Source organism: Stegostoma tigrinum, chromosome 22 (assembly GCF_030684315.1).
Source record: "Stegostoma tigrinum isolate sSteTig4 chromosome 22, sSteTig4.hap1, whole genome shotgun sequence".
Taxonomy (NCBI): domain Eukaryota; kingdom Metazoa; phylum Chordata; class Chondrichthyes; order Orectolobiformes; family Stegostomatidae; genus Stegostoma; species Stegostoma tigrinum.
The window spans coordinates 45,435,997-45,450,012 of record NC_081375.1 but is presented as its reverse complement, the minus strand read 5'-3'; the positions used below and the strand labels follow the sequence as shown (position 1 = coordinate 45,450,012).

Here is a 14,016-nt window from a genome sequence, read left to right as displayed (position 1 = left end):
GGATTTCAGAACCTTGTGATTGACTCCATAGTGTTAGAATGAAAAAAAAAACTATCCACATTTTAATTGTAAGAAATGTATAATTGCACGGTAAAAGAACTTGAATCCTTTGTTGTGACCACGAATGACTAGGGAGATGATTCTCTGCTCATCACCTTTTTATAACAGCACCAGATTTGAAAGCCATGAAAAAGTGCACAGAGTTGTTCTGGTGCAGCAGTTAGCAGTTCTAACTCTGAGCTAGAAGCTATATGTTTGAGTATCATTTCAGAACTCAGAACAAAAATGGAAATTTAAGAAGGCCAGCGACTAAAATAGAAGGAGCATGAAATGTTGTGATGGAGAGAAAAAGATTCTGAACACCGAGAGGATCATCACACCAAAAACATCATCACACAATGAGATTCTGCAACTTGTACTATCAACGGTGGTGGATGTCCATTCACTCAGGAAGTCGCAGTTGCTATGGCAACATATATGTTGTAGTCCAGAACTTGCAGAGGTTCCAAGATTCATTCCAGAAGTGAGTTTTAGGAAGACTGGAACATTTTGCCATTTTGCCCCTCAAGCCTGTTCCCCATTCAGTGAGATCATGGCTGATCTGTGGCTAATTCTGTATACCTATCTTTGATGCACATCACTTAATGTTTTTGCTCTCTTCAATTTATCATACATTGCTATTTTTGGTAGGTAGTTACAAACATTTATCATACCTTTGTGTGTAGAAATGCTTTCTAACACCTGTCCTGAACAGTCTGATCCTAATTTTCAGACTACATCACCTTGTTCTACAATTCCCAACCAGTGTTAACTCCTCTGTTTTATCACCAGGATGCTTTGTAATGAATTTTAGTTTAATATTGAATCTGGTTGTCTATACTACAAATGCAGTTTCCTTATCCATGATGTCTCAGAGGCAGATGGTACCCAGTGCAGCACAAGACCGCCGATGTTCATAGTAGAGTGTAGTTTTTGGTGCCAAGGCTTACAGTGTGTAGGTCATGAGTGAAATTTACATCTGCTATAAGGTTGGTATCAGTCCTAGATTGGGAAACATTTCCAACAATGCATGATGTATTGTTTCTGTTCTTAACCTGTTTTCTTTACAACAGCTGCAATTCAAATGTCAGTTTTAACTTGAAGAAATATGACAGGGCTTCAGGCTAGCTTGTAATTTCTATTAAATACAGAAGAGGAACTGACAGTTCCATAACATAAGTTATGGAAAATTTAATACCTTAAACAATAAAACAGAATGGCTTAAGTAAGTACACAATTGTATTAATTGACAGCTGAGTAGGCTCACAATGTCAGAACTTCTGAATGATTCAGTTATCACCCTTTTTGGGACAGGAATGCAAATTTTTAAAAAAATCTGTGGTTAGTTCAAGTACAGTTATTCATTTCAAAAGCAGGAAAGACAAACACTGTAGGTGGCTAGCAGGCCAAAATTTATTGGAGCCAGTCGTCAAATAATACCTACCATTCATTAGAATTCTTCTCGCCCCATTTGATATCCATAACTTTTGTACTGCCAGTTGCTATAAGAGATAGATAGCGCCCTCTGCTGAGTAACTGAAGTCTCTGAGCAGGGCAAGCAACGAGGTAATTCCCCAACCAATTTGATTAATGATTGAATTGCATGTACCCTGTTTCTGGATGTGTAGTTTTGAATAGTCAATATCCATGTAAAGTCAGGTACAGAGAAAAAGAGAGAGAACAAAAATATTTAAAATCATATATTTTTAATCTTTGTCTTAAACATGCAACTCCTTATTCTGAGATTAGGTCCTCTAGTCCTCAACTCTGCCACAAGGGAAACAACCTTTCCTCATCCACACAGTCAAGTCCACAAGAATCTCGTATGTTTCAACAAGATTGCCTTTCATGCTTCTATATTCCAGTGAGAACAGATTGATCCTACCCAGCCTCCCCCCAGAATGCAGTCCTTCATTCCTGGTGTCAACTCAGTTAACCTTCTCTGGACTGCTTCCAATGCCAGGCATCTTTGCTTGGTTAAGGGGGCGAAATGCTTCGGGGGAGTTGAGGGGGAGTGTCACCTCGAATGAGAGGCTTAATCTGCAACTCACTGTCAATTTGTAACAAAAACAGAAGTTGCTGGAAAAGCTCAGCAAGTCTGGCAGCATCTGTGAAGAAAAAATCAGCGTTAATATTTCAACCCCGGTGATCATTCCTCACAACTGATGGTATCTGCGAAAGTGTTAGGTTATATGCACAGGACAGAGTGGGGGGGGGGGGTGCGGGGGGAGGAGTAAATGATAGGAGGGGATAGAGCCCAAAGAGAGAGAAGAATAATTGGACAGACAAAGGAGTTGATAACAAACTAACTAGGAGGGTGAATAGCTGTTAAGGGACACTGTTGGTAGCTAACAATACATGGCATGTAATGGCAGGATATGTGATAATAAGGCCTGGTGTGTGGGCTAGGGGGCTGGAACATGGGAGGGTTCAGGCCCTAAAATCAATGAACTTGATATTGAGTCTGGAGGGCTACAGGATGCCCAAGCAGAAAATGAGGTGTTGCTCTTCTAGCTTGTGCTGAGCTTTGCTGGAACACTACAGCAAGCCTGAGACACAGATGTTGGCCAGGAAACTGGGTGGTGTGTTAAAGTGGCAGGCAGCTGGAAGCTCAGGGTCCATTTTTGTGATCAGAACGTAGATATTCTGCGAAGCGGTCACCCAGTCTCAGCTTCGTTTCCCCAATATAGAGGATCACATTGTGAGCAGCGAGTGCAGTAGACTAGATTGTGGGAAGTGCAGGTAAAGTGCTGCTTCAAAAGCAGAAGTTGCTGGAAAAGCTCAGCAACTCTGGTAGCATCTGTGAAGAAAAAAATCAGAGTTAACATTTCGGGTCTGGTGACTCTTCCTCAGAACTCAAAGTGCTGCTTCACCTGGAAGGTATGTTTGGGTCCTTGGATTCTGGGGCGGGTGGAAGTAAATGGGCAGGTGTTGCACCTTTGGTGATTGTAAGGGAAAGTGCCAGGGGGCTCTAAGGAGTGTTGGGAGTAAAGGAAGAGTGGACCAGGGTGTCCTAGAGGGAATGGTCCTTGACAAAGGTGGACAAGGAAAAGGAGAGGTATATGTGTCTGGGGGTGGCATCTTGCTGGAGGTGGCGGAAATAGTGGCTAATGATCTTCTGGATGTGGATGCTGGTGGGCTGTTAGGTAAGGACAATGGAAACCCTATCACTGTTGCAGGAGAGAAGAGAGGAGGTGAGGACAGAAGTACAGGAGATGGGTCGGACCTGGTTGAGGGCTCTATCAGCAACAGTGCTGGGGAATCCTTGGTTGAGGAAGAAGGTGGACATTTTGGAGGCTCCCTTGTGGAAGTTGGTCTCATCAGAAAATATGCGATGGAGACAGAGAACTGAGAGAATGGAATGCAGTCATGACAGGAAGTGGGGTGCAAGGATGTATAGTCCAGGTAGCTGTGACAGTCGGGTTTCTAGTGGATATTAGTGGCCAGTCTATCCTCAGAAATAGAAGCAGAGCTATCGAAGAAGGGGCAGGAAGAATTAGAGATACACCAGGTGAAAGTGAGGGCCGGATGGAAATTGGAAGTGAAATTGATTAACTTTTCCAATTCCAGATGAGAGAGGGAAGCAGCAACGATGATATCATCGATATATCAGAGAAAGAGTTGTGGGTGAGGGCCATACTAGAACTAGAACAAGGAATGTTCCACATACCCCACAAAGAGACAGATATAGCTGGGGCCCATGCCGCAAGGGAGGAGAGAGGAGTTAAAAGAGAAAAGTGTTTTTGAGGGTGAGGGTGAGCTTGGCCAAGCAGAGGAGGGTGGTGGTGGGTGAGGATGGCTCAGACCCTTGGTCCAGAAAGAAGCAGATAGCCCTTGGACCATCCTGCTGGGGGATGGACGTGTAAAGGGATTGCATGTACATGGTAAAGAAGAGGCAGCTGGAACCTGCAAACTGGAAATTCGGGAACTGATGTATAGAGTCAGAGAACACAAGGATGTACGTGGGCAGGGATTGGACTGACGGGGGGGTGTGGAGAAGACTGAGTCAACATAGGAAGAGATGAGTTCTGCAGGGCAGGAGTAGGCTGAAACAATGGGTCTGCCCGCACAGTCCTGTTTGTGGATTTTTGGAAGGAGGTAGAAGCAAGCCGTGTGGGGCTTGGGCGCTGTCAATGTGAAGGCAGTGGTGGGGGTGGGGTGGGGGGAGATGGAGGGGATGCGGGGAGAGAACACCAGATGAAATTGCATCAGTTACCATAGTTGATAACAGTGGTCTGATGTTCCAATGTAGGGTCGTGGTCCAGGTAAAGATAGGAAGACGTGTCTAAGAGCTAGCACTCAGCCTCTGCAATCTAGAGGTCAGTGCATCAGACTACAACGGCACCACCGTTATCAGTAGGTTTAATAACAAATTCAGGATTAGATCTAAGAGCACGGAGTGCAGTCTGTTCAGAGGGAAATAGAGTGGATTTGGTGAAGAGGTAGCAGAGAATTTGAGGCAAACAATGTCATGTCAACAGTTCTCAATAAGCAGATCGAGCGCAGGTAAAAAGCCAGCGGAAGGGGTCCAGGTGGAGAGACAGCATTGGAACTGGGTGAAGGGGTCTGTGGGATGGTGAGAGGATTCTTGTCCAAAGGAATGGGCACAGAGGCGAAAGTAGTGGAAGAAGACTTCAATGTCATGTCATGCCTGAAATTTATTAAGATGAGGATGCAGAGCCATAAAGCTGAGGTCTTTGCTGAGTACAGAACATTCAGCATCGGAGAGTGGAAGGATAGGAGAAATGGTAAATACCCAACAGGAGGTGGGTTTGGGGAAGGGGAATGGAGCCAAAGGCAAAGGAGGAACAGAAGATTCCAGAGAGCCATGGGTATCTCGGAGTTGTTGCATCTTGTGGGCCTTGACGCCTGAAAGGAAAAGATTTCTGATTAGCCTGGTGAATGAACCAGAGGATGAAATGGAACTGCGGAGTGATGTAGCCCTGAACCAGTGTGATGCAATGCTGTTGAAGAGGAAAGTTGAGAGTGTGCAGCTGACAACACTGCATGGCACTGAGCGTGGATCTCAGATGCAGTGAGAGCAGTTGTCTGTGGAATATTGAACATCACAGAGATACCTGTGATCCTGGTGGATTCAAAGCACGAGGGATGAAACTTCAGTTGGAATCCACGTGAGGTGAGTCTGAGCCGGAAACAGTCACTGAGGTATGTGATATGGCTGTGGAAATGAAGTTTAGCAAATACCTCATCAAGCCAAAGGAGTGACAGTGAAATTAATGCTGGTGGACAAGAAAAAAGATTGGAACAGAAATCCTGTTGGAGAGAGGAGCAGAACCTCATCAAGGTGGGCATGCCTAGATGTGGCAGTGAGTTAAATACTAAATAAAATACGAAAGAGCTACAGATGCTGTAAATTAGAAACAAAAACAGAAGGTTCTGGAAAAGCTCAGCAAGTCTGGAAGCATCTATGAAGAAAAATCAGAGTCAACGTTTTGAGTCCGGTGATCCCTTCCTGTAGCTAGGAAAATATCAGTTTATATGCAGGTGGTAGGGTAGGGGGAGAGGTTATGGAGTAAACGATAGGATGGCACCTAAAGAGAGAAGAGCAGTTGGACATTAAAATAGTTGATATTGATCTGGCTAGGAGGGTGAATAGCTATTAATGGAGACTGTTAGTGGTTAACAATAGGTAGTGTGCAATGGCAGGCTATGTGATAACATAGTGTGTGGGGTAGGGGGCTGGGACATGGGAGAGTCCAGGTCCTAAAATTATCGAATTCGATTTTGAGTCCAGCGGGCTGCAGAGTCCCCAGGCGGAAAATGAGGTGGTGTTCTTCCAGTTTGCTTTTTTGAAGCTACCAATGTCACATCAATGGTTCTCAATGAACAGGTCGAGTGCAGGTAGAAGGCCAGAAGGAGACGTCCAGGAAGAGTGTTGGAACTGGACAAAGGGGTCATCAATGTGCAATCTGTGTTGTACAATTGCTCAAATTCCACAAAATGCCATTCAGGTGAGACAGATCATGGTTTTATAGTCTATCCACAAGTGAAGGTCAGAACACCACATCATGCTATCAAGTGTCTGCAATGCAATAGGTCCTCCCAATGGGGCCAATGAGGGCCACAGAATGGCTCCACTCTATGCTGGTCATGTCTGCAGTTTGTAGCAGTACCACCCAGACAGAGGGCATTCCTTGAGCCTCATAATCTCTGCTCTGAACTACTGGAGGATTCACCAAGGCTATGGGATAGATAATGGGGATCTGTGAGAGCCACAGAATCAAGTAGTACAGGAAACTGAGGATATTCTTCAGGCAAAGTCGGAACTTTGGAACTTCGAAATTGTTTCACAGAGCAGCTTCAGCCAAAGAAATGCAGACAGGATGTCTTTGTGAATATTGTCCATTGGAACTGAGTTGCATGAAGTCACCTTCCATTGATTACAAATTTTTTGATACTACTAAGGCCAGACAGATATAATCCCAACTTCAACTGCAACTTAATGCTTTCATCTTTCCATGAATTTCATATTGTTTCATAAATGTTAAGGCTAGATTGGATGGAAGCCTTCACAACATCTGATGCTCCCTCATTCAGACCTGGAGCTTTATTCTAGTATTGAAATATGTTCCTACATGCTATAGAAATGATAATTATTACTCAGTCAGTTATAGAACATCATATGGTGCTAAGGATGGCTAGGCAAGGTGATGGCCTAGTGGTATTATTGCTGGGCTGTTAAACCAGAGATTCAGGTAATGTTCTGGGGTCCTGTGTCTGAATCCCACCATAGCAGATAGTGAATCCTGAATTCAGTAAAAATCTGGAATCAAAACTCGAATGATGACCATAAGATTTAAAGTCAGGAAAAATCCATCTGGCTGACTAATGTCCTTTAGGGAAGGAAACTGCCATCCTTACTTGGCCTGACCTACATGTCACCCATGACAATCTCATTGACCTTTAACTGCCTTGTGCACAATTAGGGGTTGACAATAAACACTGGCCTAGACAATGATGCTGTCATCCACTTAAATGAGCAAAATTAAAAGAAAACTTCTGTACCTTCATTTTTGTAGTTGCACCTAAAATGACATTTGCTCACACGGCTGATGATAAAAAGTAATATATATTTATAACTGTAATAACATATTTACCATCATGTGTCACTCATGCCACTTATACACCACCATAAGGTCAACTTCTTCATTTATTCTTTCCCTCCCACTATATCTAGGTGTAGTCCTGCTGTCTTTAGCTGAGTTAGATGGACTAATTCAGCCTAAAAAAGTAACTAGGGAGAGAATAGGGCCCCTTAAAGATCAACCGGGCCACATCTGTGTAGCACTGCAGGAGATTGGTGAGATACTAAATGAGTATTTCATGTCAGTATTACTGTGGGGAAGGATATGGAAGCTAGAGAGCTTGGATAAATAAATAATGATATCTAGAAAAGTGTCCAATTTACAGAGAAGGAGGTGCTGGACATCTTAAGATGTATAAAGGTGGATAAATCCCTAGGACCTGATCAGGTGTGTCCCAGAGCTTTGTGGGAAGCTAGGGAAGAGATTGCTGGGCTGTTTGCTGAGATATTTGTATCATCAATAGCCATGGATGAGGTGATGGAAGACTGGAAGTTGGCTAATGTGTTGCCATTATTTAAGAAAAGTGGTAAGGAAAAGCTAGGCACTTGCAAGCCTGACATCAGTGGTGGGTTAATTGTTGGAGGAGATTCTGAGAGACAGGATTTACATGTATTTGGAAAGGCAAGAACTGATTAGGGATAATCAATGTGGCTTTGTGCATGTGGCCTTGTCTCACTAACTTGATTGAATTTTTTGAAGTGACACAGAAGACTAATGAAGGCAGACTGCTGGATGTTTTCTATATGGGTTTCAGTAAGGCATTTGACAAGATTTCACATGGTAGATTGGTAAGCAAGGTTAGATCACATGCGATCACTGGCCATCTGGATACAAAATTGGCTGGAAGGTAGGAAACAGAGGGTGGTAATGGAGGGTTGTATTTTGGACTGGAGGCCTGTTACCAATGGTGTGCACAATGATCAGACTTGAGTCCACTGCTTTAAATGATTTGAATGTGAATACAGGAGGAATGCTTAGTAAGTTTGCAGATGTCACCAAAATTGGTGACATACTAGACAATGAATAAGGTTACCCCAGAATACAACAGGCCCATGATCAGATCGGCCAATGGGCTGAGGAAACACAGATGGAGTTTCATTCAGATAAATGTGGTGTGTTGCCTTTTGGAAAGGCATATCACTACAAATCTTATATACTTAATGGTAGCTTCCTAGAGAGTGTTGCCAAACAGAGGTGTTGGGCTGCAGGTTCACATTTCCTTGACAGTGGAGTCACAGATAGACAGAGTACTGAAGAATATGTTTGGTATGCTTGCCTTAATTGATCAATGCATTGAGTATAGAAGTTTGGATGTCGTGTTGCAACTGTACTGGACATTGTTTAGGCCTCTTTTATAATACCATGCTCAATTATAATCTCCCTGCTATAGGGAAGATGTTGTTAAGCTTGAGAAGGCTCAGAACAGATTTACAAGGATGTTGCCAGGGTTGGGGAGTTTACATATGGGAAGAAGATGAATAGCCTAAGGCTATTTTCCCTGCAGCTGAGGGGTGCTCTTATCGAGGTTTATAACATCATGAGGGGCACCAATAGGGTGAATAGCCAAGGTCTTTTTGCTAGGGTACAGGAGCCCAAAACCAGAGGGCATAGGTTTAAGGTGAGTAAGGAAAGATTTAAAAAGGACCTAAGGGGCAACATTTTCATGCAGAGTAAGAAATGATGCACGTAAGAAAATGAGCTCCCAGAGCATGTGGCAGAGGCTGGTACAGTTACAACATTTAAAGGGCATCTGGATGGGAGCATGAATTGGAAGGGGTTAGAGGGATATGGGTCAAATGCTGGAAAACAGGATTCGATTAATTTAAGATACCTAGTTGGCATGGACAAGTTGGACAGAGGGCCTGTATCTGTACGACTCTATGATCCTGTGATTCTATTAAAGCAGAGTATGTTATCTTTGAAACAGCAGCAAATTATTCAAGACAGCACTCAACAAAGTTATCTTATAACTATTTTCATCTGAGGAAGAATTATATAACAAAACATTCAGAAAGAGAACCTTACTACAAAATGTTTTCCACTTTAAGACCCAGTATGGTAAAGTTGCCATCATCCCAGAGATCTGCTCTCTTGTTACAGAGGGATGGCTGATTGTGCGTTTTTATCTGAGGATCACCACACCTCAGGTCCGAGGGGGTTTGAGAAGGTGGGACCTACTTGGTAACCTCAGCTGGTACAGGAATTGAACCTCTACTGATGGTATCACTCTCCATTGCAAGCCCGCTGTACAGACAACTGAGCTAGCCAACCACCCACCAATTAAACATGAAAAGAAGAGTAAAATTCCCCATATAAGTCATTCCATTTAACTTGCACTGATTTCTACTATCCATGCATTACTTTATCATTCCTAAGCTAACAAGTCATAATGTTTCATCTTCTTTCTGTAACTTAATTAACAGATGTGGTGGTGCCAATGTTGGACTGGGGTGGACAAGGTCAGAAGTCACACAAACCAGGTTATAGCCCAACAGGTTTATTTGAAATCACTAGCTTTCAGAGCACTGCTTCTTCGTCAAGTGAACGAAAGTGAGCTTCATCTGATGAAGGAGCAACACTTCTGATTTTAAATAAACCTGTTGGACTATAACCTGCTGTGGTGTGACTTCAGACCTTTATTAATAGAAACTCACTCCTGGATTGATAATTCAGGCAAATGTTATTTAGATATTGCATTCAAACAAAATGCTGAAGTCACAGAAAGCATATTTGGGAACATGGTTTGACACCATCTCCCTTATGTAACATTACACCATTTCAGCTTCTCAATGTCCAGAGTATATCTACAGCTGCTTTAATGCGAGATATTAGAAACCTTTCTGGATGCTCCACAATCGCATCTGCAAAAATGCAAAATTTCATTCCTGAACATTGTAGGATAAAAGGAATGTTCGTAGCCAGTAAATGTCCCTTTAATGTAAGCATGCGTTCAAGGATTTTGATGTTACATCACAGGACACAGCATATAAGAATCCAGAAAATCCCCTTTCTCGAAAGATAACAGTGGTAAAGCATAAGCTTACAAAATCTGTTTTGCCAGGCCATCTGTAATAAGTTGCTGTGGGCCTTTACTTATCTGTTTCCTAGTTAGTTCTTCCAAACTTCATCCAGTAATTATTTGTAATGTGAAATAGCTTCAGCACAGAAGGAGGCCTTGAGACCCATCATGTCTGTGCAGAATAAAGCATCAGGTGTCACTCCCCTATAACCTTGTATATTCTTTCTTTTCAGATAATAATACAATTCCCTGTAGTATGTCTCCATACTCACAGGCAGTGCATTGCAGATACTAGACATTTAATTAGTGAAAACGTTTCTGATCCTCTGCTTGTTTTTCAATTAATTCAAATCTGTGTCCTCTCATTTTTGATCCTACCAGTGGTGGACACAATTTCCCTATCTAACCTGCTCAGGCCCTCGGTGCTTTTGAAAACTTCCATCAATATTCCTCTCAAAGTTCTCTTCTCCAAAGAAAATACTCCTGACTTCTCCCATTCGTCTAAGCTGCTGAAATTTCTCATCCCTGGAACCATTCTCATGAATTGTTCCCAAAGTGTGGAGCACACAATGGGAAGCATTACTGCTTTGTAAGAAGCTCTAATTAATACTGTGTCTGCAGTTTCCATATCAGATGCTGAATTCCATAAGTCATTGCATCATTATATCTTTGTTCGATTGATAGGTTAAGTATGTGAGCAAAATGTTGGCCAATGCATTACAGTGTAGGAAAATGTGAAGTTGTTTATTTTGGAGGGAGAACAAAAGAACAAATCATATTCAAATAGTGAAAAACTGCAGAAAGCTGCAACATGAAGGAATTTGAGGGTTCATGAGCATAAAACACAAAAATCAACTAGCACACAGGTGTAGCAGGTATTCAGGAAGGCTAATAGAATGTTGGTCCTTATCTCAGGAGGGTTGGTACATAAGAGTAGGGAACTTTTACTGCACCTGTTTAAGGTGTTGATGAGATCACATTTGGAGTGCAGTGTGCTGTTTTGGTCCTCCTAATTCAAGGGAAAGTATCATTTAATTGGAGGCAGTTCAGAGAAGATTCATAAGGATGATCTATGATATGTCTTATGAGCAAAAGCAAAATAGGCTGGAGCACTACCCATTGGAATTTAGAAGGATGAGAGGTGATCTTATTGGAACATACAGGGTTCCTAAGGGGCTTGACAGGGTAAATGACGACGGATGTTTCCATTCATGGTAGAGTTTAGGACCAGAAGGGCATAGTCTCAGAATAAAGTGGTGCCAGTTAAAGGTTGAGATAAGGATGAACTCCTGCTCATAAAGGATTGAGAGTCTTTGGAACTCTGCCACAGAGAGCTGTAGAGACAGAGTCTTTGAGTATATTTAAACCTGAGATCTTAATCAGAAGAGGAATCAAAGATTACAAAGGATAGGAAAGTGCATCTGATGAATGTCTGATCAGCCATGATTCTATTGAATGGCCTAGCAGGATCAAAGGACTGAATGGCCTACTCCAGTTCCCACTTCTTAAGGTCTTACATCTCTAAGATGCAATGGGGATCATGTTGGTTGTGATTTAAAGGAGTAACGATAAGTCGTTGATGCCCGTGGATGAGTTCTTTTTACATTCAATTAGTACGTTTTTGCCATTTTACTCCAAGCGCAAACCTTTCAGTTAGACTATCAGTCAGAGTTATGATATAACATCACAATAAAGGTGTTTTGCCAATAGCATCAATAATGAATTTCAGCCTGAAATTTCAAAACATTTCCATGCATGAGAAAGCATTCAATGCACATCCTAAAAGTGACTGATATATTGTAGCTACAAAACCTACTCCTTCGTTAGTGTTTCTGATCATAATTATTAAAGAATTTCAAAGGAAATGATTAACCCTGCGATGGTTCATAATCTCCTGACCAACGTGATTGACAGAAGCTTTGCAGTTGGGGACAGTATGGATATTCCGACCATTTAGTCCAAACTAGCCCAAACAGATGTGGAAAACATTTAACTTGAAGGCGTTAGATATTAACATATACGCAGATAGATTCAACTTGTATTAAATGATTTGCGCTGCTACTCAGTATATAAGGTCGGAAGAAACCTATCTTAAAATATAAACGTGCATTAATTGGAGTATATTACATACCTTATTCCCTTGACTTTGGTTTTCAAGGTACACTGACCCATTGGACACTTTTGCGTCATTTTGCTGCCTCTGAATGACATTTCTACTTCCAATCATGAGATACAGCATTCCCTTTCTCGACGGAATCTTCTCGAGCATCTGGCTGTTTCGTTCGATTGTTCAATCTCCTTCTGTTTCTTAGCAGCTATTGGCCAAATGTTAATCGCTGCAATCCCTATGCAAGCCAAATAGGAGAGAAGCTTTATTTTACCCATAACAGAAAGTCCCCGAAATGTTCAATTGAAAATATTTAATGCCAATGCATTGTGCTTTGGCGAGGTGCTGACTGGTACATTTAATTGCCAGCACCGTTTGAAGGATTACCACACCCTTCCCTCAAAAGATCCCTCTTGACATGCCGATTAAAGCTCACCGATAGTTTCTTCAGTCAGACAGCAGTCCATACGAGTCTTCATAATGCAAAATGATTTTAGTTCGGACTTGGAATTGGTCAGAAACTAGCTGATTCAGATTCTGAACTACAGCCACTGGATTTAAAAAATCGTTGAAAAACACGAGAGATTAACCGGAGCGGTTTGCGCTGTTAAATTAGTTAGCATCAACATGTGAGAAAAAGCATTTCAGTACCTCAGCTGGCTCCCCGTTCCTGTGTTGCTGTCTTCCAGTTGGTGTTTCAGTATTCATCAATCTGTTGAGTCAAGATCTCAAGTATCTCGAGTGCCAACTAATCTCCTCTTTTTTGCATATCCAGCAAATTAATCCTTCTCTGTATCGTAGTAAATAGCAAAAGATACCAGATGTCATATTTGTACTGAATACTATTAATAGCATGTTAAATATCCGCTAATTCAATTAGTTACTATATCTGTCCAAGAGGCAGGTATCAGGTTTCCAATATTAATGTTTCGGGTCCGGTGACTGTTCCTCAGAACTTTTGGTTTTTGTTCCTGATTTAACAGCATCTGCAGTTCTTTCGGTTTTTATCAGATTCCCAATGTAGAAATCAAAATAAACTTTGAATGTTCAAGTCGTCTTGGTCGAACATATAAATAAAAAAGTAGAAATACACTAGACACCTCCATCGTGTCTTACATACTGTACACATTTAATGAATTATAGATTCTTTCAGCAAGTTGTTAGTTTAATGATGAAATTATGTCTTGAATTCTGAATTGTATTACCTTCCTGGGAAAGGAAACAAAATGTTTCAGGGTGTGTCTCAAACCATTTCAGTTTAATGATGAAATTATGTTTTGAATTCTGAAGCGCGTTATCTTTCTGGGGAAGGGAACAAAATGTTTGTCGGTTCGTCTCAAGTTATTTCAGTTTAAATGAAGTTTGAACCCCTTACAGAGGATTAAGGATGCATCGCCTTTATGGTGTTTCTGTCCTCCCAGCCTAGCCTGATTCTTCCACTTGCCAAAACCACAGGAGCTTGCCTCTGCCCATATGTCCCAGATTGGACCATTGCCCATGGTAGTAGCACTACCCCGGAACCTCGACCTGGTCAAGCGTGGATGGTGTGGAGTTGTCCTTTACCATCAATGTAGTGGCACAGCAGCTACAATTGCTTGACGTGGCACACAGGCAGCATGGCTGACACTTGCTTTCAATTACAATTAGACATTGAAATGCCACACCACACAACTTACTGGTGTGGAAGCACATCCCATCTTAAAACCCTCTGTCAGTCACTGCTACTCTCTACCCAATGCCCATTG

General features: G+C 42.0%; 1 protein-coding gene across 9 annotated transcripts in view; it reads right to left on the bottom strand.

Annotated features, from left to right (window-relative positions):
- The window catches only part of LOC125463560 (myosin-1B-like), a 104,390-nt gene extending 91,336 nt beyond the window's left edge, over positions 1-13,054 (bottom strand). For 7 of the 9 annotated variants that reach the window (XM_048554931.2, XM_048554932.1, XM_048554939.1 and 4 more), the window contains exons 1-2: positions 12,923-13,054; positions 12,296-12,509 (exon numbers count right to left, since the gene is read on the bottom strand). The gene's annotated coding sequence lies outside the window, so the exon portion shown is untranslated. Of the gene's footprint in view, positions 1-1,483; positions 1,656-12,295; positions 12,510-12,707; positions 12,823-12,922 lie in introns of all 9 variants that reach the window. The other 2 variants (XM_048554940.1, XM_048554938.1) reach the window with 2 other exon arrangements.
- Positions 13,055-14,016: the final 962 nt, after the last annotated feature.